We start from the raw sequence: 22,263 nt of genomic DNA, 5'->3' as shown, positions 1-22,263 counted from the left end.
CGCACCAGCTAAGACAGATAAGGAACACGCCTTCCAGAAAGAGGCGGGGGAATTCTGGGTGTGCGCGGCCGTGGAGCGCGCGCATGCGCGGCAGCTCCCGCTGCTGAATAGCTGAGAGGCTCACTGAGGTGGCCAGCTGTGCTCGGAGTGCAGCGGGGTCAGCATGGACGAGGGCGAGTTGCACCCTGAAGAGCCTCATCATCGGAGAGAGTGGGGTGGGCAAGTACAGGTGAGGCGGGCGCACGGCCATGATGAGGGTGGCTGGGCTCTTTCTGCCTACGTGGCCGCTGTCTCTTGGGCCGCGATGGGAACCTTTAACCGCTGCAAGCGTCCACGATGGCGGCGGGGCTGGGGTGGGCCCCGCTCGCTCCCTCCTCGGCCTCTGGGCCGCGCTCTCCTGCGGCTTCTGCTCCTCTCTCCCCACCCGCGCCTGCCTGGTTCCCGGCCTCTGTCAGGCCCAAGTTCTCTGGGTCGCTCCCCCTCCTGTGGTGCCCAGAAAACACCATTACAAGGGCCGCCGCTCCGCCGGCCGGTTTGCTGCGCGGAGCTCAGGGCGTGGCGGGCTGGTTTGGGCCCGAATCTGGCCGGGGGCGCCTCGCCTCGAGCAGCTCGGGGTTCAGGCTGCCTGTCACCCCGAGACCCAGAAGACGTAACTTTCCCACTTGAGGGTTTCTGTGGGGCCTTCTCTAAATACATAATGTCCTCGGGAAGTTTCGTGAGGCGTTAGGTCCCATTCCTGGCCTGTTTCGGCGCAGCTTAATGTCGTTTCTTTTACTTTTTTATTAGTCGGCTGTGGAAGAACTCCTGGATCTTGTGACTGCTGGAAATTTTCGCTTTACAGTAAGTGGTCCACAGCTGAAGCAGTCGGACCACCTTTGAAAATAAAGTGTAATTGTTATTTTTCATTTTGCCACATCCTATCTCCATAGGTTTTGCCACATCCTATCTCCAAAAGATTAGTGTTGCCTTTTCATTTTTTATTTTTTTCTTGGCGAAAATAATATTGACAGTGGAGTTGAGTATAAGGTAAGACATGGATCTAGGTGGATGTTGCTAGAGGGTTGTGATTTCATCCAGGTCTTGCAACAGAGTTCTCCAGGTGAAGTCATTCTTGCCGTCTGATTATGAGTAGGTTATGTTCAAGGCCGTCCTGATCCTTAAACCACATTTACAGTCCAGGGGCTGTAATCAGTTTCATATTTTAGCTATAGCTTCTGATACACATATCTTTTTTTTTTTTTTTTTTTTTGAGACTGAGTCTTGCTCTGTTGCCCAGGCTGGAGTGCTGTGGCGAGATCTCAGCTCATCGCAACCTCTGTCTCCCGGTTTCAAGCGATTCTCCTTCCTCAGCCTCCTGAGTAGCTGGGATTACAGGTGTGTGTCACCACGTCCAGTTAATTTTTGTGTTTTTAGTAGAGACAGGGTTTCACCATGTTGGCCAGGCTGGTCTCGAACTCCTGACCTCAAGTGATCCACCCGCCTCAGCCTCCCAAAGTGCTGGGACTACAGGTGTGAGCCACCGCGCCTGGCTGATACATATCTTTCAAATAACTTGTTATTCATGTAAGATTTTACAAATAGAGGTATCCTCATACAAAATAGAATGAAAGCTTTCCTCATGTAACTTTTAAAGTTACAAAGTTTTATACCTATGTAACCTGCACGTTCTGCACATGTATCCCAGAACTTAAAGTATAAATAAATAAATAAGATTACAAAGTCTTACTTTTTTAGCTACTTCAGGGTTTTAAAGCTTACTATGTAATAGATTCTGAAATTTTTTGTATTTTTAAAGTTTGACAATACATTTTTCCAGTACTCCTCACTTAATGTACTCTGTCTACTGTAGTCAGAGGGATTTGCACATACCAAGGAATAGAATAATGAAACACTATGGGTAAGCAAACCAGTATGATTTCTGTGTGTGTGTGTAAAAGGGATGAATAAAATTATTTACATGATCATCTGTTATTGCACGTACATATTTGAGGGTTAAAAAGTTAATGTAATAAAAATTGCCTTAATAGGAATTTCGTAACCTTGTGATCTTTCTTTTTCATTTCTCTCTTTTTTCCTTGACATATGGTTCTCATTTAAGTTCAGACATATGAAATTGGCATTTTTGAAGTCACGAATGGTTGGTTGTCATTTCATGTAGTTCAACCCAATACATGAAATTGGGTTGAAATTGGTTAGCACTTTATGTAAATGTATTGCATGGGTGACAAGTTAGGGTGGTTAAATTTTCTGGAAAGTTAACTGGAGTATATAAATGAGTTTCGTTCCCTGTCCCCCCTGTGCCACCGCTTTTTTTTTGTGAGTTAGGTTCTTGTTCTGTCACCTGCTGGAGTGCAGTGGTGTGATCATGGCTCACTGCAGCCTTGACTTCCCGGGCTCAATCCATCCTGCCACCTCAGCCTCCTGAGTCGCTGGGACTGTAGGGGCAAATCACCGTGCCTGGCTAGGGTTTTTTTATAGAGACAAGTTCTTGCTGTGTTGCCTAGGCTGATCTCGAACTCCTGAGCTCAACGGATCTTCCTGCCCTCAATGGATCCTTGCAAAATGCTGGGATCATAGGCATAAGCCACCATACCCGGCTCTACTTTAAAAATTTTTTTTGTAGATGGGATTTCCCTATGTTGCCCAAGCTATTCTGAAACTCATGGGCTCATGCCATCCTCCAGCCTTGGCCTCTCAAGAGTGCTGGGATTACAGGCATGAGCCATGGCACTCAGCTGAGAGTCCCTTTTTAGAATAAGTTCTGTTAAATGGGTTTATCAGTCTCTCTAGTTCACTCCCCAGAAACAAATTGTATTTAGGCCTGATCTTTTTTAAACTTTTCCCTCAATGCGTAGGGGTGGATTATCAGTTGCTCACTGCAAAATTTTGACACTTTACCTCTTCCGTGAAAGGACTGCATTTAGTGAGAAAGTTGTCTTATTTGTCTGGCTAGATATACATTGTTGTCCTATGTAATATGCTATGGAAAAGAACTTTAAACACATAATCACCTTTCTGGATAAGAATAAATGACTCCACTAAAATAGAAGTCTATATTTAAAGTGAGTTAGTACAGAAACATTTGTCATGGATGTGATCTTAAAGGGTGGTTTTTACCAAGTTTGTTCTGTTTCTTTACAGAGCTGGAACTAGTGGAAGTGAAATACCGCTCATGTTGTTGGGGAATTATTGTACAATGAAGGATATCTTTAAGCCAAAGTAGTGGATTACTTTCTAGTTTATTTCTTGGCGTTGGAGTCCAAAGGGTATATGGTAGTAATCAGGAGATCAGGATTATGAAACTGGGGCTACTACTTGTGTGGCCTTGTGTGTGATACTTGAATGCTCTAGGCCTTCATTTCAAAAGTGGGGGGTTTGGAATAGAAACCTCTCAAACCCTATCTAGTGTTGAATGTATAAGACTCCAATTCTTTTTTTTTTTTTTTTTGAGACGGAGTCTCGCTGTGTCGCCCAGGCTGAAGTGCAGTGGCACGATCTCGGCTCACTGCAAGCTCCGCCTCGCGGGTTTACACCATTCTCCTGCCTCAGCCTCCCGAGTAGCTGGGACTACAGGCGCCCGCCATCTCGCCTGGCTAGTTTTTTGTAGTTTTTAATAGAGACAGGGTTCCACCGTGTAGGCCAGGATGGTCTCGATCTCCTGACCTCATGATCCGCCTGTCTCGGCCTCCCAAAGTGCTGGGATTACAGGCTTGAGCCACTGCGCCCGGCCAAGACTCCAATTCTGTGGCTAGACCCAGTGAGGTAGAGGTAGCAGAGTGTATCAAGAACTGGAAAGGATTAGATAGGCCTATTACGTAAATTGCTGTCCCTCCTATTCTCCTAGCCTTGCCATTCATTTTGGTGAATTTCATTTGTAGATAAAGAAATACAGATTAGTTATAATCACACTCTGTTTTAAATTTGGTCTTATCTAAGTGCCATGGTGGTAGTTACTCCTTCCATCTCTACCTCTGCATGGAAAGCATTTTACCCCTTTAACTTTGAAATATGAAGGTGTAAATATACAATACTGTAAGAATGGTGCTTCTACCAGGTGCGGTGGCTCATTCTGTAATCCTAGCTACTCAGGAGGCTGAGGAAGGAGGATCACTTGAGGCCAGGAGTTCAAGACCAGCTTGGGCAACATAGCAAGGCCATGCCTCTAAAAAACTGAAAAATTAAAAAAATAATAGCCAGCCATGGTGATGCTAACCTGTCATGCCAGTTACTTGGGGGGCTAAGGTGGGAGGATTAGTGAGCTAAGATTGTACCACCACATTCCAGCCTGGGTGACAGAGTGAGACCCTGTCTCTTAAAAAAAAAGGGTGCTTCTTAATCATTTTGAGATTGCCAGTTCTTTTCAAAATCTAATAGAGAAATGGACTCTCTGCCCCTTTCAAAGTCTAATAAATAGAGAAATGGACTCTGCCTAGAAAAATGCACACATAGAATTTAAAATACATTTTGGGCTACCAGGGTACCCCTTGCTAAGATCTGATGTGTACCCAGAGCCTGTATTAAAATTTGTTACTTCACACCATACCACCAATTTCCTGCCTCTCCTGACAAAGTACCGTTAATGACAATGGTGGTTGTAAGGATTAGCAACCATGAGAGAAAACCTCTGGCTTTTGTCTGTACATTGTCATATGTTCAATAAATAATACCCAATATCATTATTACTTGTATTATTATTATTATATTATTATTACAACTATTCTACAACGTTATGTTAACTTACGTTTTTGTAGTAATCTTTTCTGTGGTGACCACATATCTTTTCTATTTTTAAATTATGGGCAACTGAGTATTGGGAGAGAAGAAAATTTTTATAGGTTTCATTTTAGAGTCTTATTAGTGCTGTCACCTAACTTATGTTTGAAGTAAGTAAATATAGTTAAGATGTTAAATAGAGAATTCTAGAATTTAACTCTCCTGTTATACTTTGATTCTGTGGTGCTCGTTTTATGGTAAACACAAGAAAACCAAGTAAGGTAGAGTTAATCCTTCAAATATAATTATGACACTGGGTTTGGAAACTACCAGGAAGCCATTATGTTTTGCGAAATACTCTGTGGACAAAACATATCGGTAGCAGCAGTAATCACAACCTTATGAATATTACAATCTAATTAGAAATTAGAATATTAGAAATATTCATAAGATTTTTCTATAATTTTAGACATCTGATGACTGTTTCTTTGATATTATTAATAAAAACAGATCAACAGAACAGACTGTAGAAGTTAAGGAGGGAAGATTGAATGATTTTAAAATTTAGGGCTTTAACGTTAGCTTTTATTTTTGAGGAGCTTCTAATTGACACTTCTGCTTCATAGTAAGTAAAATAATTCTGGAAGATGGAAAATCTTAGAGTACCCTTCTAATCTGGTGTCTTTTGCTTTTATCGTTCCTTTCTAGTTTCTTACCATTTCCTAAGTTTAGTCCTTTGTTCTCTCCCGCCATAACCATGGGCAGTTGACTTCTGTTGAGTGTTCTTCCATTTTTTGTTGGCATTAACTTTTCAAAACAAAGAGTACTTCTTGTCATAACTTTCTTTAAAAGCCTTCAATAGCTTCCAGTTGCCTACTTGTTTTTATAAACCCTACTTGGTGTTTGCCTGAGTATACCTACTCTGTCCTGTGATGTCTTTTTTACGTTTTTACTGTGTCTTTTCTTCCCACTTAGGCAGTAGCCATACTGCATGTTACAGAATGCTAGGCTTTGATATCTTTCTGTTTGTGCTTGAATTTAAAGTGGATTACACGTCAGATTTTTTGAGTTACTTTGTTTCATTCCAAGAAACTTTATTTTTCCCTTTTCATCCATGTCAATTAAAGTATGACATGTTGCTAGTATCATTTTCTCAGGACATCAGAACAGTTAAAAAGAACAACAAAAAAACCCCACCTTTTGAACTTGGGGGATTGTATAGGAGAGTATGGGGAATATATTTAATAGTAAACTACTTTGCTCTTGGCAGTTTTTTTTTTTTTTTTTTTTGAGACAGAGTCTTGCTCTGTCGTCTAGGCTGCAGAGCAGTGGCACGATCTCGGCTCACTGCAGCCTCCACCTCCCGGGTCCACGCCATTCTCCTGGCTCAGCCTCCCGAGTAGCTGGGACTACAGGCGCCCGCCACCACGCCTGGCTAATTTTTTTGTATGTTTAGTAGAGATGGGGTTTCACCGTGTTCGCCAGGATGGTCTCGATCTCCTGACCTGACCTTGTGATCCGCCCACCTCGGCCTCCCAAAGTGCTGGGATTACCGGGGTGAGCCACCGCGCCTGGCTGCTCTTGGCAGTTTTTAAATTGCCTTTCTAGTAATTTAATTCTTCTCTGTATGCCTGCTCTGAGGCAGTATTCCTGGGAGCAGGCCTCCATCAGTTATTTTTATTTGCATTTAATAAATTGTGATGAGATATAATAATCATGAACACACTTATCATATGATTAGAAAGAAAAATTCTAATTCCTAACCTGTCCTTTTAGTATCTCTTTCAGCCTGCTCTTGAGGTTCACAGATGATACCTTTGATCCAGAACTTGCAGCAACAATAGGTAAGCCTGTGTTTAAAAATTCAGTAGAAATGTGTAATATTTTGTTGCTTTTGGGCTTTTTTATCTAAATTCTTCTACCTTCCTCTTACCACCCCACCACCTCCATGTCTGTTGACATTTTATTTGTCCTTCAAGATTTAACTTTGGTATCATTAAATCTCTGAGGCCTTTCTAGATCTTACCAAGAGAAAATAATTTCGTTATCTGTTGTCTCATGAGACTTTGTCAAAACTACTGATATTATGGTAATCCGTACACACATTTCTTTCCTGTATTATGGATTGTCTTTTATTTTGCAATATACAACAGTTATTTGAGTACTTACTGTATGCCATGCACTGTTACTAAGAGATGGGGTTATAATATTGAATAACATAAAATTGGTGTCTGTCTTCATGTACCTAACAGTAGAGTACGTTAATTTTGTATGTTCAGCTTTTGCTACAGTGTTTGACATGTATTCTGATCTTTGCATTTGTATTGATATTAGTTATTAAGGACTGTTAGGAGCAATGATACTTAAATGCCTTTTAAACATAAAATTTAGATGGTCTGAAAGTGGTTAGTCACACTAACTTATAAGAGTATATGAGAAGATAGAGGTAAGTATTTTGGTATCATGTGTTTAGACCGTAGACAAGAATGTAAAGGAATGAAAAGACTGCTTGGAATAGTTGAAAGGTAGCTGAGCTGAGTCAGAGCTAGGTAATAGTCTTGGCTTTGCCTTGAATTAGGTGTAATCTCGACTTACTAACCTCATCTGTAAATTGGGAGGTTTTGGGGAGACAATACTTTTTTTTCCCCGAGCTTTGAAATTTGATGATCTGATGAGATTATAGTGAAGATGATCCTAGCAGTATTATTAGGGAAAACTAATAGTTTATCTTAACTGCCTTTGTTTACATTTATTGTATGTCTGTTTTTTCAGACTCATAGTTGTAAAAATAGGAGAAATAATTCTTGTGTATCCTACTAAATTACTCCATCCAAATGTTAATATTTGTCACATTTGCTTTATCATTCTCTACATACACACAGTATTCTTTTAAAAAAATGCATTGGCTGTTTTTCTGATTTCTTTTTTAAAATGAATTATTTGAGAGTAGGCTTGCAGACATGATGTCTTTAATGTCTACATGCTTTGTATATTTCTTAAGTCAACATGGATACAACTCTATTGTCTTTGCACAGATTTTATCAGTTGTCCCATTAATGTCCTATATAGCAAAAGAAAAATAATTGTTTGGGGTTCAGGATCATTCATTGAATTTAGTTATTTCTCTTCAGTCTCTTTTTTTTTTTTTTTTTTTTTTTTGAGTTGGAGTCTTGCCCTGTCGCTCAGGCTGGAGTGCAATGGCACGATCTCGGCTCACTGCGATGCCTTCCAGGTCAAGTGATTCTCCGCTCAGCCCCCAGTAGCTGGGATTACAGCGCACATGACACTGCGCCCAGTAATTTTTTTTTTAGTAGAGACTGCAGATGTCACCATGTTGGCCAGGCTGGTCTGGTCTCCAAACTCTGACTCAGGTATTGTCACCGCCTGCCTTGGCCTCCCAAAGTGCTGGGATTATAGACATGAGCCACTGCGCCTGGCCAGTCTTCAGTTTCTTTTAAACTGAATGGTTCTTCAGTCTTTATCTTTCCAGGGCCTTGATATTTTTGAAGAGTAAATAATTATTTTGTAGAATGCCCTTTATAATTTACGTATATCCAGAGTGTCCTTATGGTTGGATTCAGGTTATGTGCTTTTGGCAGGAATTCCACAGAAGTGTTTCTCAAGCACAATGTCGGGAGGCATATGGTGTCTGTTTGTCCCATTTACTGGTGGTGGGACTTCGGTTACTATTGGGTGATATATGCCAACTTTTTCCTCTGTGAAGTTACTATATGTCCCTTGTAATGAATATATTTGTTTTGGAGAGATACATTGAAACTATATTAGATGTACTCCTTTTCATCGTATTTTTTGTCCTCTTATTTTAGCATCCGTTGATACTTCTTGCCTGTGACAAGCAAAAAGGACAATGTATGATCCTGCCATTCTAACTATGGTGGTTATCAAATGATGGTATTTTCAAATGCGATCGCTCTGTCTACTTATCTTATTTGGAATTCTGTAAGGCAGAGCTCTTTTGTTTTATTTTCAAATTTGAGACAGTCTCACCCTGTCACTCAGGTTGGAGTGCAGAGGCATCATCTAGGCTCACTGCAGCCTCCACCTCCCAGGTTCAAGCAGTTCGCCCACCTCAGCCTCCAGGGTAGCTGGGATTACAGACATGTGCTACCACTCATTTTTGTATTTTCAGTAGAGGTGGGGTTTCACCATCCTGGCCAGGCTGGTCTCGAACTCCTGGCTTCAAGTCATCTGCCCACCCTGACGTCCCAAAGTGCTGGGATTACAGGCGTGAGCCACTGCGCCCAGCCAAGAGCTCCTTTTTGTTTTTTCTTTTTTTGCAAATTCAGATTTTGTATCTTCAGGAGTTTTATTTAAACTTTGAATCTGAAAGAAACTTTAGGAGGAACTCATAGATTTGTGGGAAGAAGCAAATCTACATTATTTTCTCTCTTCTAAAATCACAATCCATGTATTTTGATCTTTTACTGAATTCTAACATATTGTTTTGTTACTAACATAAAGTATTTCAATAGTGTTTGTAACTCACACACAAATACTGGAAATAAAAGTTATTTACCTGAGTACATTTTTGTGGCAGGCAGTCCACTTTACATCGCTTTCCAGACAACTGGAATTTGAGACAGCGTCTATGACAGTGATCCCTTTGTTTTCACCTGGCGTATGTTCTCATCAGACTGGTTGCAGTCACATCATGCTTCAGGTAAAAAGCTTTTATGAGTTTTTAAATCTCTTACTTTGTGAAAATATTTTATTGTGGTAAAATATGTATGACATAAAATATGCTATTATAACAACTCTTAAATGTATAATTTGGTGGCATTAATTATATCCATACTGTCATGCAGCCATCACAACTGTCTGTTCCCAAGTATTTTTCATCACCCCAAACAGGAACTCTGTTATCTTTCTGCAGTAACTCCCCATCACCACCAGCCCCGCATTGCCAGTTGACCTTTAATCTACTTTGTCTCTGTGAACTTTCCTATTCTAAAGATTTCATATAAGTGGAACTATATGTTTGTCTTTTTGTGACTGGCTCATTTCACTAGGCATAATGTTTTCAAGGTTCATCCTTGTAGCATGTATCAGAACTTCATTCCTTTTTATGGCTGAATGATACTGAGTCCTCCAACTCTGTTCTTCTTTTTCAAGATTATTTTGGTCATCTGAGACTCCTTGCAATTCCATTTGAATTTAGGGATTGGCTTCTCTATTTCTGGGGGGAGAAATGATTCTCAGAATTTTGATGGGATTGTGTTGAATCTGTAGGTTGTTTTGAATAGGACTGGTATTTTCGCAATATTGAGTCTGCTAACCCAGGAACTAAGGATCTTTCCATTTACCTAGGTCTTTTTACGTTTCTTTTACCAATGTTTGGTAGTATTCAGCATGCAGGTCTTTCACTTCCTTGGTTAAATTTATTCCTAAGCATTTTATTTGTTTAGCGCTATTTAAATGGAATTGCCTTCTTAATTTGCTTTTTAGATTGTTCATTGCACATGTACAGAAAAACAACTAATTTTTGTGTGTTGATCTTGTATCCTGAAGCTGTGCTGAATTTATTAACTCTAGTAGTTTCCTTCTGGATTCACATGGATGTACTTCCAGCTACTCGGGAGACTGGGACAGAAGGATCATTTGATCCAAGGAGTTTGAGGCCAGCCTGGAAAACACAGCAAGACACCTACAGGTGTGTGCCACCACATCTGGCTAATTTTTGTATTTTTAGTAGAGATGGGATTTCACCAGTTTGCCCAAGCTGATCTCGAACTCCTGGGCTCAAGCACTCTACCTGCCTGAGCCTGCCAAAGTGCTGGAATTACAGGCATGAGCCACTGTGCCCAACCTAAAACTGTGATATCTTGTTCTCATTAATAGCTGTAGAAATTATAACTTTTGGCTGGGTGTGGTGGCTCACTCCTATAATCCCAGCACTTTGGGAGGTCTAGGTGGGCAGATCACCTGAGGTCAGGAGTTTGAAACCAGCCTGGCCAACATGGTGAAACCCTGTCTCTGCTAAAAATACAAAAAACCAGATGCGCTGGTACACATCTGTAATCCCAGCTACTCGGGAGGCTGAGGTGTGAGAATCACTTGAACCTGGAAGGTGGAGGTTGCAGTGAGCTGAGATTGCACCACTGCACTCTAGCCTGAGCAACAGAGCAAGACTCTGTTTAAAAAAAAAAAAAGAAAAGAAAAGAAAAATATTATAACTTTTGTAAATTTTATTAGGCTGGTGTCTTTTACTGTTTCAGTTGCATAAATATCATTTGAGATGGGCCTGGTCTTTAAAGGCTCTTTCCAGCAGGTGTCTCTTTCACCAGGCTTATTTATAAGTCTTTATTTTTTTTTTTTTTACAGTAAAAGAAAGTCTATAATATATCAACTGTGCAAGGGAAGACAACAGTAAACTTACAAGTCTCTTTCTAGCTATCTAAATTAGTAATTCAACAGGACAAAATAAAGACATGTTTAGACAACAGCTTTATCTCTCTGTGCTGCCTCCTGGTTAATTTCCTTGGTTTTATCTTTAAGTGTATTAATTCTTTCCAGCTGTATTCAGTCTGCTGCTCAGTATGACCAACAGGCCTTAGATTCTCTGTGTGTGTAATTTTACTTCTAGAAGTTCTGTTTGGTTCCATTGCAAATCTATTTCTTGATTTCTACTTTATACTTTTATGTCCTTAATTTGTTTAATTACGCTTATTATATTCTTGTTCAGATAGATCAAATCTGGTTGCTCACATTTTCTCTTCTCTCTCATTGATCATATGTTTTATTATTTGGGATTATGAGCTCATCTTGAGTGAGAATCTGCAATGATTTGATTTAGGCATTTATCTTCCAGCTCTGTTCTGTATTTGCTTCTTCCAGAAATGCAGGAATCACATGAACCTGTCCATCCACAGATGAAGTGGTAAAGAAACTGCCATATTAGATACATGATGGTGTACTCTTCAGCCATAAAGCTTCAGGAAACCCTGTCATCAGCAACCACGTGGAGGAACCTGTCCATCCACAGATGAAGGGATCAGGAAACTCTGGTATGTATACTGAAGGGAAATGCTTTTTGGCTACCAAAATAATGAAATTACGTCGTTTGGAGCAACACAGAAGAACCTGTCCATCTACAAATGAAGACATCAAGAAACTCTAGTATGTACACAAGGCAAAACACTTCAGCCATCAAAATCACTGACATTATGTCACTTGGAGCAACCCAGTTGACCCGCCAAGGCTGCCTCTTCCTCCACAGGCAGATGAACGCTGTGGCTGCTGCTCCTGGTGGGGACGTGCCCTGACACTGCCAACACCACTGCTCCTCTATTTATAAGTCTTAATAGGGTTGCTGATCCAGCTATAGCTGAACAGCTGACATGTACCTCACGCTAAGCCGGGTGCTTCATATGTATCTAACTTGAAAAATGCTGAGCTAGTTACCTTAATACCGTTAACTTTTACTAAAAGTTTGTTTTTGTTTTTTAATCCCAGCGAGCTCCAAACAAGTTTTAGGAGGCTCCCCAAAGCCAGCAAAGACTTTAACTAAAAGTAGAATTTCAAAGTACTGTAATTGGATTAGAAACCAAACCCCAAAATTAAATGTGAAGATTAGTGTCCGTACTGAACCGGCCCATCTGGTGGACACAGGATTTGTGTTATCGACCACAATGTTACCCAGGATTCATGATTTCTGGAATTTGTCAGTGTTAAGAAAATTGGATTGAGTACCAAATACAGCAGAGCAAACCCAGCTTTGAGGCAAGGACCCTATAAAGTAGTCATGCAGTACTTTTGTTAGGGTTCTGGGTGCAAATCTTCCTCATCCCTCCCACCTTCTCCTGGCCTGCCTGTAAACCCAAACCACCAGGTACCTCAATTTTCTTCAAGGTCAGGCTGTTCTTAATGTTGCTAAATTGATCAAGGAAATGGGTGAGCCACTGCTTGCTCTGCACATAGTCCTCAGGGTGCTCAGGGTTCAGGCAGTACAGCAGCTGCATGGTTTTGGCCCGCAGTAGTAACTGGCCCATTCCTAGGCTGTCCCCAAAGATGTGTCCTCTAAAGAAGCTGGTCAGGTAGAGGGGGTGTCCACCATGGTTGTAGATGGGGAAGGAGATGCTGCTCAGGTCGAGCGTTTTGTTCACCTGCCAGGCGTACAGGAGCGGGTTGGGGACACCATGCAGTGCATCTTGTACCTGGCCCACACCTACTGGTACTGGTACATTTCCCTGCGCCACACACGGATCCTGCACTGTACTGTCCAGTCAACTGACTTCAGCAAAGATGTCTGGGTCCAGCAGTGAGTTGCTGTGGAAGGCGACCAGAATGGAGGTGATATCAGCCTCGGTGCTCTTCCTGGAGGCGGAGAAGTGGTCGGAGTCCTCTGTGGTGAAATGGCCCTGCACCAAAGTGGGAGACATTCAGAATCAAGGTGAAATTGGCCTCAGTGCTGGTCCTGGAGGCGGAGAAGCGGTCAGAGTCCTTGGTGGTGAAGTGGCCCTGCATGAAACATCACTCCCGCTTGGCCGGTGAAAGAATAAAATAAAGCTGGCCACTTGCATTTCCATTTCAGTTTATAGAATACATGTTTTGGAAATAGTGTCTTCTAGATCTGTATTTTTCTTTTCTGATTTAACTTATTAGTAAAGCTAAGTTTTATCTCTTCATAGTGTTGCTTTTGTTTCAAAAGCTTCTATGAGATTTGTTTACTGTGTGTGGCTATATGGCAGACAGTTTGTTCAAGTGGCCTGCCTCCTCTTTCTCACATTGACCCCTTCAGGAGGAGTTTTTCAAGGGTAATGAGTCTTCTCTCTGAGATGAGAATAGTAGCCAGAATTAAGAAGATAAAGTGCATTGTGGAATTAAATCCTGATTCCAGTGGAAACTCAGTTTATGGTCTTAGACAAATGTTTACACTTCTGATCCTCAGTTTTCTCTCAAAGAACTTCTGCTCATATCCAATTCCTATTAAGTGGAAGTACTCTAACCTGATATTACTAATATTCGGTTAGATTTTATCCTAATTTTAGGTGTTAGAATATATCCTAATGTTACTAGTTCTTCACTGTTACTAAAGTGCATATTAGATTTCTTCAATGATTTTTTTTAATTGGCATGGTTGATACAAAGCATCCTTCTATCCAAATACTGTGCTCAGTCACCTAAGTGATAGTTTAGAACCATACTATCTCTCTGGAAAGAGTGCTGGGGCTCCTGGCTACACACTTTGACTAGAGGGGAAAATACTTCTCTTGTATTTACGATGGTTTTTCTTTCTACTTGATTAAGAAGAAAGCACAAAAAGGTGCTTATTGAAGCATTGTCAATTTGGGAACAAGATTCTCAGGAATGAAAAATTTGTGACTGTTCTCAGCATGAAAGGGAGAGAGAAGATTACCTGATCATTATGTGCTTATTTGAAAGTCACTTTCCTCCCATGTCTCAGCATCTCACTTTTTAGAATGCACATTGAATGCCTGGGATCTCTTTGTTTTAGAACAGACAAAGTTGCGTTGTTTTTTTTGTTTTTTTTTGAGACGGAATTTCACTCTTGTTGCCCAGGCTGGAGTGCAATAGCACGATCTTGGCTCACCGCAACCCCTGCCTCCCAGGTTCAAGCAATTCTCCTGCCTCAGCCTCCGTAGTAGCTGGGATTATAGGCATGTGCCACCACACCCGGCTAATTTTGTATTTTAGTAGAGACAGGGTTTCTCCATGTTGGTCAGGCTGGTCTCGAACTCCCGACCTCAGGTGATCCACCCGCCTCGGCCTCCCAAAGTGCTGGGATTACAGGCATGAGCCACCGCGCCTGGCCTTGCATTGTTAAAGGAATAATATTTCCGGGGAAAAGACTCAGTGCTCAACGGTTACTCTATAAAGAGATTTGAAAAGAAAGTCAAGGGAAGGTAAGGAAGGCAACATGGCTACCAATCTTGTGGGTTCTACTAGTGTTATTTCATGAAAAATGTCACTAACCTTTTTATAGGAGAGAATAAGTCTGAGAATCAACTGGCATCTAAACTCCATTTCTTGTTTTGTCACTGCTTCCCTGATTGACTATGGAAAATGCATTTAGTCTTTTGATACCTTGGTTTCAACAACTATCACATGACTTAAGAACTTTTATGCATGGACTTTGTAATAATTATCTATTTCTGCCTACAAATTACTTCAAAACTTAAATTGTTGTTTGAAACAACAAACACTATCTCACAGTTTCTGTGGGTCAGGAATCCAGATATGGCTTATTGGGTAACTGCCTCAAAGTCTTACTAGGCTGTAATACAGTTATTGGCTGGAGCTGCTGTTTCATCTGAAGGTTCAATTGAGAGAGGATCCACTTCTAAGCTCATTCACATGGTTGCTGGCGCAATTCAGTTCCTCCCAGCTATTGGATTAAGGGTCTCCGTTCCCTACTGAGTGTTGGTCACTGAATTTCCCTCAGTTCTTTGCCATATGGGGGTCCATAGAACAGCTCACTACATGGCAACTGGCTTCTATCAAAGTGAGCAATAAAGAAGTAAGCAAGAGAGGTTTGCAAGACAGAAGCTACTACGTCTTTATAGTCTAATCTTAAAAGTAGCGTCACATCCCTTCTGCCGTATTCTGTTCATTAGAAGCAAATCTGTGGGTCTAGCCATACTCCATTGCAGGGATCACACAAGGGTGTGAATACAGGCATGGATTGTTGGGGCTCATTTTAAAGGTTGTCTCCCATAGAGTTAGCTACCAATCTGAGGGGCCACAGGGAATCATGCATCTGGGCCAGAACACAGGGATTTCATCCTTTAAGCAGGACAACATTCATTCAAAAACACATATGTATGTATGTATATATATGTGTGTGTGTATATATATATATATGTATGTATATATATGTTTAGATGTTTCTCTCTAATCAAAGAGAGAAGCAAGGCCTGTCCCTGACGAGCTCCCTTTCTCAGATCCACCCTGAACTGCCTAAGTTAACTCCATGGACCTTGACTAGGTGAACTGAGGAGTCCAAGCCTAGAGTTGGGTCCTGAGTTTAATCCTGGTTCTGTCTTAGCCCTATGACCTTAGGCCGCCTCTCTTCGGCTTGGTTTTTTTTGCAGCAGAAAGTGTCAGGTTAGATCCCAACAGTGGTTCTCAAATTGGAGTGCCTGTGAAAACCACCTGGGGTCATTAAAAAAATTCCTCATGCCTGGCACACTCCTGACAAATTAAATCCGAAGATCTGAGGGTGAGATTCAGGCAACAGGACTTCTTACAGCTCCCCAAGTGATTTCATTGTTCAGCCAAGGTTGATAACTACTCGTTTAGAAGATTGATAATCCTAACTCTGGTACATGAGAATCATCTGAGGAGCTTTAAAAACAAATACAGAAGCCAGAGTCTTAGGACCATTAAAATAGAAATCCTTGGGGACTGGTCGCAGACATGGTGTCTTTCAAAGCTCCCCATATGATTCTAATGTGTAGCCAGATTTGTGGACCCTCAGGTTTACTGATCAAGAATCCTCCTTGATCTAAGATTCTAAGCTTGTATGAATGCACTTGTAGAGCTGTAAGCACATGTACCACCTTCCAGTGCTCTCTGAAGAAGGAGATGATTGTTCCCACCCCCAACATCCATCTTCTCTGGGTTTACAATCCCCTATGTACAATCCGTAAAAATGGCACCCTAGACTTGACCTCAGTCTCATCGTGACACAGCATGCCGTGTTCTTAATCTTTTTGGTTACAGAGACCCTTTTAGAAATTTCATGAAAACTGTAAGTCATCTCATAAGGAGGATCTTACATGCACATCAAATTGAGCATGCAATTTTCATGGATCCCTAAACTCCTGATACAAAGTTAATTCTATTTCACTATAATATAAAAAAAAACTTACATAACCCAGAAAAGCAGAATTTGCAACATAGTAGAAATAGACCAGAGCGAGAGTTCTAATCCTGGTTCCACAACTCACCAGTCAACATTTAGGAGTCACTGAATCACTTGATGCCCCAGTTTACTCATATGCCCAATTAAGAATTATACAGTCATGCACCACATAATGTTTTGGTCAACTACAGATCACATATGATGATGATGGTTTCATAAGAGAATACTGTGTTTTTACTGTACCTTTGTTGCCATGTTTAGATATACAAATACATTGTGTTACTATTGCCTGTGGTATTCTGTATAATAACCTGCTGTACGGATCTATAGCCTAAGAGCAATAGGCTATACCATACAGCTAGGCGTGTCGCAGGCTCTGCCACCTTGGTTTGTGTAAGTACACTCTGTGATGTTCGCACATGATGAAATTGCCTATGACACACTGCTCAGAATGTGTCTCCATCATTAAGTGATACATGACTACCTACTCTATCTTGCCTATTCCAGAAACAAAGTGAAATTAATAATATAAAATTGGTTTGATCAATTTATAAGCATTACATTGTCATTGAAAGTAGGAGAACTAGACCAGGAGGCCCTGGTGTGGCCCTGGAGTAGGTTAAACTGTTTGTGCATGTGTCTTCCTTACCTTCCATTCTCATAAAGAATTGCCACATTCCCCACATACACCCTGGCCAAACTGTCTTTGGGACTGCAGCACCAAGGTGTGTTTTTGTTTGTTAACTTAGTCTGAGTGCCTGTGCTGACCAAGAGGCTTTGAGAATAAAGGTACATAAAAGTCTTAGAGCCTGGATGAGCCTGGGGAGAAGAGATGGCATGCTGTGTCCTTGAATTTGGAGTGTGATTTGCACTCTGCCCTTGCTCCCATGAACTCACCATGCACCAGTTCCAGTCCTTGGTGGGCAAAGGCTGAAACTGGAACCAGGGGTCTGAGAAGCAATCTCCCAGACTTCACAGTAGCTGCCAGATTGGCCACACGGTTGGCAGAAACCATCCTACTGGTTAGTGCCAGGTGGTTTGGAGCAAGAGGGAGCATAGCCTGGATTGCTTTAGGCCAGGAGTTTGAGACCAGCCTGGGCAATACACGAGACCTGTCTCTACTTTTTTAAAACATAAAAAGTATTAAGAAATATGAGGAGAAAGGAATCCTATTTCATAGTTAACCAACTGACTGGAGTTGCAGTGCTTTCAGTTATCAATGGAGATTGTACTGCATGTGCTATCTTCAGATTTGACGGTCATCCCAGTACAAGAACTGAAGCTGTTCAACTAATTTAGCTGAAGTGATAACAGCTCTGAGGCAAGAAGAGTGTAAATCTAGGTTACTGGATCAAGGGATAGGTTATTATATTAGGGCTCTCCAGAGGGAAAGAACCAACAGGATATGTGTATATATAAAATGGGGTTTATTAGAGAGAATTGGCTCACGTGATTACAAGGTGAAGTCCCACGATAGGCCATCTGCAGGCTGGGTAGAGAGAAAAGCTGGTAGTGGCTCAGTTCAAGTCTGAAAGCCTCAAAACCAGGGAAGCTGACCGTGTAGCCCAAGAGCCCCCTGTAAGCCACTGGGGCAAGTCCCAGAGTCCAAAGGCCAAAGAACCTGGAGTCTGATGTACAAGGGCAGGAGGAGCGGCAGCAAGCAGCCAGCCTGGGAAGAAGAAAGAGAGCCAGAAGACTCAGCAGGCTGCTTACCCCACCTTCTTCCACCTGCTTTGTTCTAGCCTCGCTGGCAGCCGATTGGATGGTGCCCACCCATGTTGATGGTGGGTTTTCCTTTCCCAGTCCACCCACTCAAATGTCAGTCTCCTCTGGCAACTCCCTCACAGACACACCCAGAAACAATACCAGCTATTTAGGCATCGCTCAATGTCATGAACATACAAAAAGGAAAGTTTTTGTGATACTCTGGGAGACTCAGGGTAGGGAGCGGTTCAGTGATATTTTGGGATAGTGAAAGGTCTGTTCAGTTTCTGTGTTCCATGGGAGTGGTTCTGAGCGGTTTGATTTAGTCAAACTGTATTTTAAAAGTCTCATACCCAAGTCATTCTCTATCCTCATCCACACCTCCCACATACAAGCCATGCATACGTCTATACGTGTCATATGGATATATTTTGTTATTTTATTTATCATTTTGGAAGAATATATTAACAGTATCTCTTTTCATCTTAATGTATTTTGTATTCATATATGTAAATTACCATTGGTAATTTTGGCTAAGAAAGCATACTTTTGAGGACTGATATATACATTCTTTTAATGATAATGGGAATCTATGAATAAAACAAATGCATCTATCTAGTCATATCTAGTCATGTTTAGAGGATGTGCCTGCACCATTTCTCCCAGCAATTATGAGTAGTCCATGGGATCATGTTAAAAATCTGATTTCCTCTTAATTCTATCTGGAAGAAACTCTCCAAAATTTGTGAGATATGAATGGTACGGCCTCCAGTCTCCAGCATTTTTGTAAGCTTGTCTCCTTTTTGCTCAATTTCTTTGGTCTATTCTGCAGTTCCCAGGAGGGGGAACCCATGTGTCCATGTCACCATTTTAATGAAAATCCTCCCTTTTAATATGCACTGAACTCAGTTCTTGAAAGCCAGGTCATGCATTTTCTAGAACTGTGAAAATTGCTTGGTGCTTTTCCATGGTTAGCAATCGCTTAGCATTAATACTTTAATAGTAATTGTGTTTCCATGTGGGTAGATGCAGCATTTTAACGAAATCTCCAGATTATAAGGAAAGTGCATCTAAAGTCCAGGGAAAATATATTTAACAATATTTTAAAGGAGAAAGGAAAAGATTTTGTTTGCCTTGCAAAATTTTAGTCATTTAAGAGTGACCTTATTAAAATAACCACAAGATGGCATCCGTTTTCTATTTTTAAAGAAATATGGTAAATTGGACTGAGGATTTCTTGTGTCTTTCATCTTTGCATGTTCCAAGTCCTAGTTATAGCTGCCTCTTGAGTTTATCATTCATGAGCCATAAACTTAGTAGCAGCTGGATCACATTTAAAGTCAATAGATGGAGTAACCAATTTTGGAATTCCATTCCTTGGACCACATCCACGTTAAGGAGAGAATAGCTCAGCTGCTCTCCTAAGCATTTTAGATGAAAAGTCAGAGTTAGGGGTTATACAACGGAGCAAGTCTAAACCCAGGCCTTCTTGCTGCCCTATCTATATTTCTCTCTCTCCCTCCCTTCGTTCATCCCTTCCTTCCTTCCTCCCTCCTTTCCTTCCCTTCCTTCCCTCCCTCCCTCCCTCCCTCCCTCTCTCCCTCTCTCCTTCTTTCTCTCTCTTTCTCTCTCTTTCTCTCTCTTTCTCTCTCTCTGTATCTCTCTCTTTCTCTCTTTCTTTCTTTCTCTTTCTTATCTTTCTCTCTTTCCCTCTCTCTCCTTCCTTCCTTCCTTCTTTCACAGGGTTGTACTCTGTCATGGAAGCTGGAGTGCCGTGGCATGGTCATGACTCATTGCAGCCTCCAACTCCTGAGCTGAGCTCAAGTGATCCTCCTGCCTCAGCCTTCCAAGTAGCTGGGACTAAAGGTGCATTCCACTACGCCTGGCTATCTTTTAAAAAAAAAAAAAAAAAAAAAGTTTTTTAGAGATGTGGTCATGCCATGTGGTTCAGGCAGGTCTCAAACTCCTGGACTCAAGCGATCCTGCCACCCTGACCTCCCAAAATGCTGTTATTACAGACCCCAGCCACTGTGCCCAGCCTGAGGGTATTTCTTTATTACACATCAGCAGATTTTTTTTTTTTTTTTACCTCCTTAAAGCACAGTAACTAAATGTCTACAATTACGCAACAAATCAGTCACTACAAAGTACTAAGTTCTATAGTAAAACATGTATGTGTTTCAGGATCTGCTTTAATCTACTCTCCTGATTCTAGGTGAACTATTCTGTTTATTTTATTTCAGTCATTCAGATATCCAGATTACTAATGCTTGTGTGGGTCTAGTAGGTCAATTGAAAAAGACTACCATTCGTTACTCTCTTTTTGGTTTTTCTGTATCATTCTATAGAAGGAATTCAGCTTTTAGGCAATTAAATCAGGCCAAATGTTCTAGGAGCTCCTCTGCTATCTTTGAGTTACTGTGCAGCCCTTTCCTGTTTGTTTCAGAGCTCTAGACTCTGCTATGCGTACAGCTGTAACATGGCCTAGAAGTGACAGATTATTTTAAAGTAGGATGATTTCTAAAGCTACTGAATTTTCTTGGTTATATTTTATTTTTATTTATGATTTATTATATTATTGTCAGAAATGATTTATTTAATGTCAGTTCTTTGGAATTTGTTGAGATATCTTTTCTGGTCTAATATATGTGAATCTCTATATGTACTTGAAAATATTGATTCTTTTGTGTACAAGATCCTTTCTCCACAAATGTGCTACACATTTCTATATCTTTTATCTGCTTTCCTATCAATTTCTGAGTGAGGGAGATATAAAATCTTTTACCATAATTGTGAATTTGTTAATTTATCCTTGTAATTCTGTTTGTTTCCATTATATTCTAGGATATTTTGCTTATGATCTTCGTGGAAATTTCTCCTTTTCTCAGTATCAAATGTCTCTATTTACCTCATTAAATATTTCATGCTTAAAAATATCACTAAATCAGCACAATTTATTACTTTTGGTGTCTTTTTCTATGTCTGTATTTGTAAGCATTTGGTATTGGTTTTACGTATGTATCTTATTTTAAAAAATTTTTAAAACACCTAATTTTAAAGTTTGTCTCCTAATTGGTGTTTTACACCCATTTGAACTTTTTGAGACAGGGTTTTGCTGTCGTTCAGGCTGGAGTGCAGTGGTACTATCATAGCTTACTGCGGCCTTGACCTCTCGGGCTCAAACAATCTTCCCACCTCAGCTTCCCCTGTAGCTGGAACTACAGATGTAAAATTTATTTTTTGTTCTGGTAGAGACAGGATCTCACTATCTTGCCCAGGCTGGTCTTAAACTCTGGCTCAAGTGATCCCCCTACCTTGGCTTCCCAAAGTGCTGGGATTACAGGCCTGGGCCACTGCGCCCAGCCTATGATTTATTTTTGGAATTATTTCTATTATCCTGTTTTGTGTTGTCTACCATGACTTTATCCCTGCCTGCTTTTTCTGTTGTTATTCTTTGCCCCTTTTGCTGGATTAGGGTGGTTTTCTTTATTTCTGTGATTTGCTTTAAAAGTTACTCTTGAATTTTTAACATATATGTCAGCTTCATATTTCTCTAACAAATTCTAAAGTTACTAAATTCTATTCTAAAATGAACAAAATATTTATAATATTTTAATTTTGCTGAAACATCCAACTTCCATGTTACTGTTATATAGAATTTTAATTCCACTTTGATTTTGAAACACTAGATGAAAGTTACTGTGTTTATTATTTTCAGTGTTGATACTTAATTTAGTTCAGCAATATGTTTTTGAATTGATTTGCTCACCATTGCATTTCTCTCCCTCCTTGAATCAGTTTTGTTCCTGGTGCCCATTCTTCAGTAGTTTCTTTGCAAATGTCAGTGAGGTGTAAACTGTTGGTTTTTTTTTAAATGTCTGGATATGTGTTTAATTATCTTTTCTTTCTTCAATGGTAGTTTATTATGTGTAGAAGTTTAGGTTTAGAGTTCTTTACTTTGGGTACATTGAAGATATTTCCCCATGATCTTTTAGCATTCA

General features: G+C 40.6%; 1 long non-coding RNA gene across 3 annotated transcripts; it reads left to right on the top strand.

The window, feature by feature from the left end:
- Positions 1 to 68: 68 nt before the first annotated feature.
- On the top strand, positions 69 to 13,194 carry LOC108521741 (uncharacterized). Of its 3 annotated transcripts, none has more exons than XR_001883268.1 (5): positions 69 to 229; positions 787 to 888; positions 6,490 to 6,557; positions 9,272 to 9,394; positions 11,569 to 13,194. It is a non-coding gene; the product is annotated as an uncharacterized LOC108521741 (long non-coding RNA). The 3 variants fall into 3 exon arrangements; XR_001883266.1 differs by having other exon boundaries at positions 787 to 1,026; XR_001883267.1 differs by lacking the exon at positions 787 to 888 and having other exon boundaries at positions 75 to 229.
- Positions 13,195 to 22,263: the final 9,069 nt, after the last annotated feature.

This window comes from Rhinopithecus bieti, unplaced genomic scaffold, assembly GCF_001698545.2.
Source record: "Rhinopithecus bieti isolate Rb0 unplaced genomic scaffold, ASM169854v2 scaffold_58095, whole genome shotgun sequence".
NCBI classification, from domain to species: Eukaryota; Metazoa; Chordata; class Mammalia; order Primates; family Cercopithecidae; genus Rhinopithecus; species Rhinopithecus bieti.
This window is presented reverse-complemented; position numbering and strand designations above follow the sequence as displayed.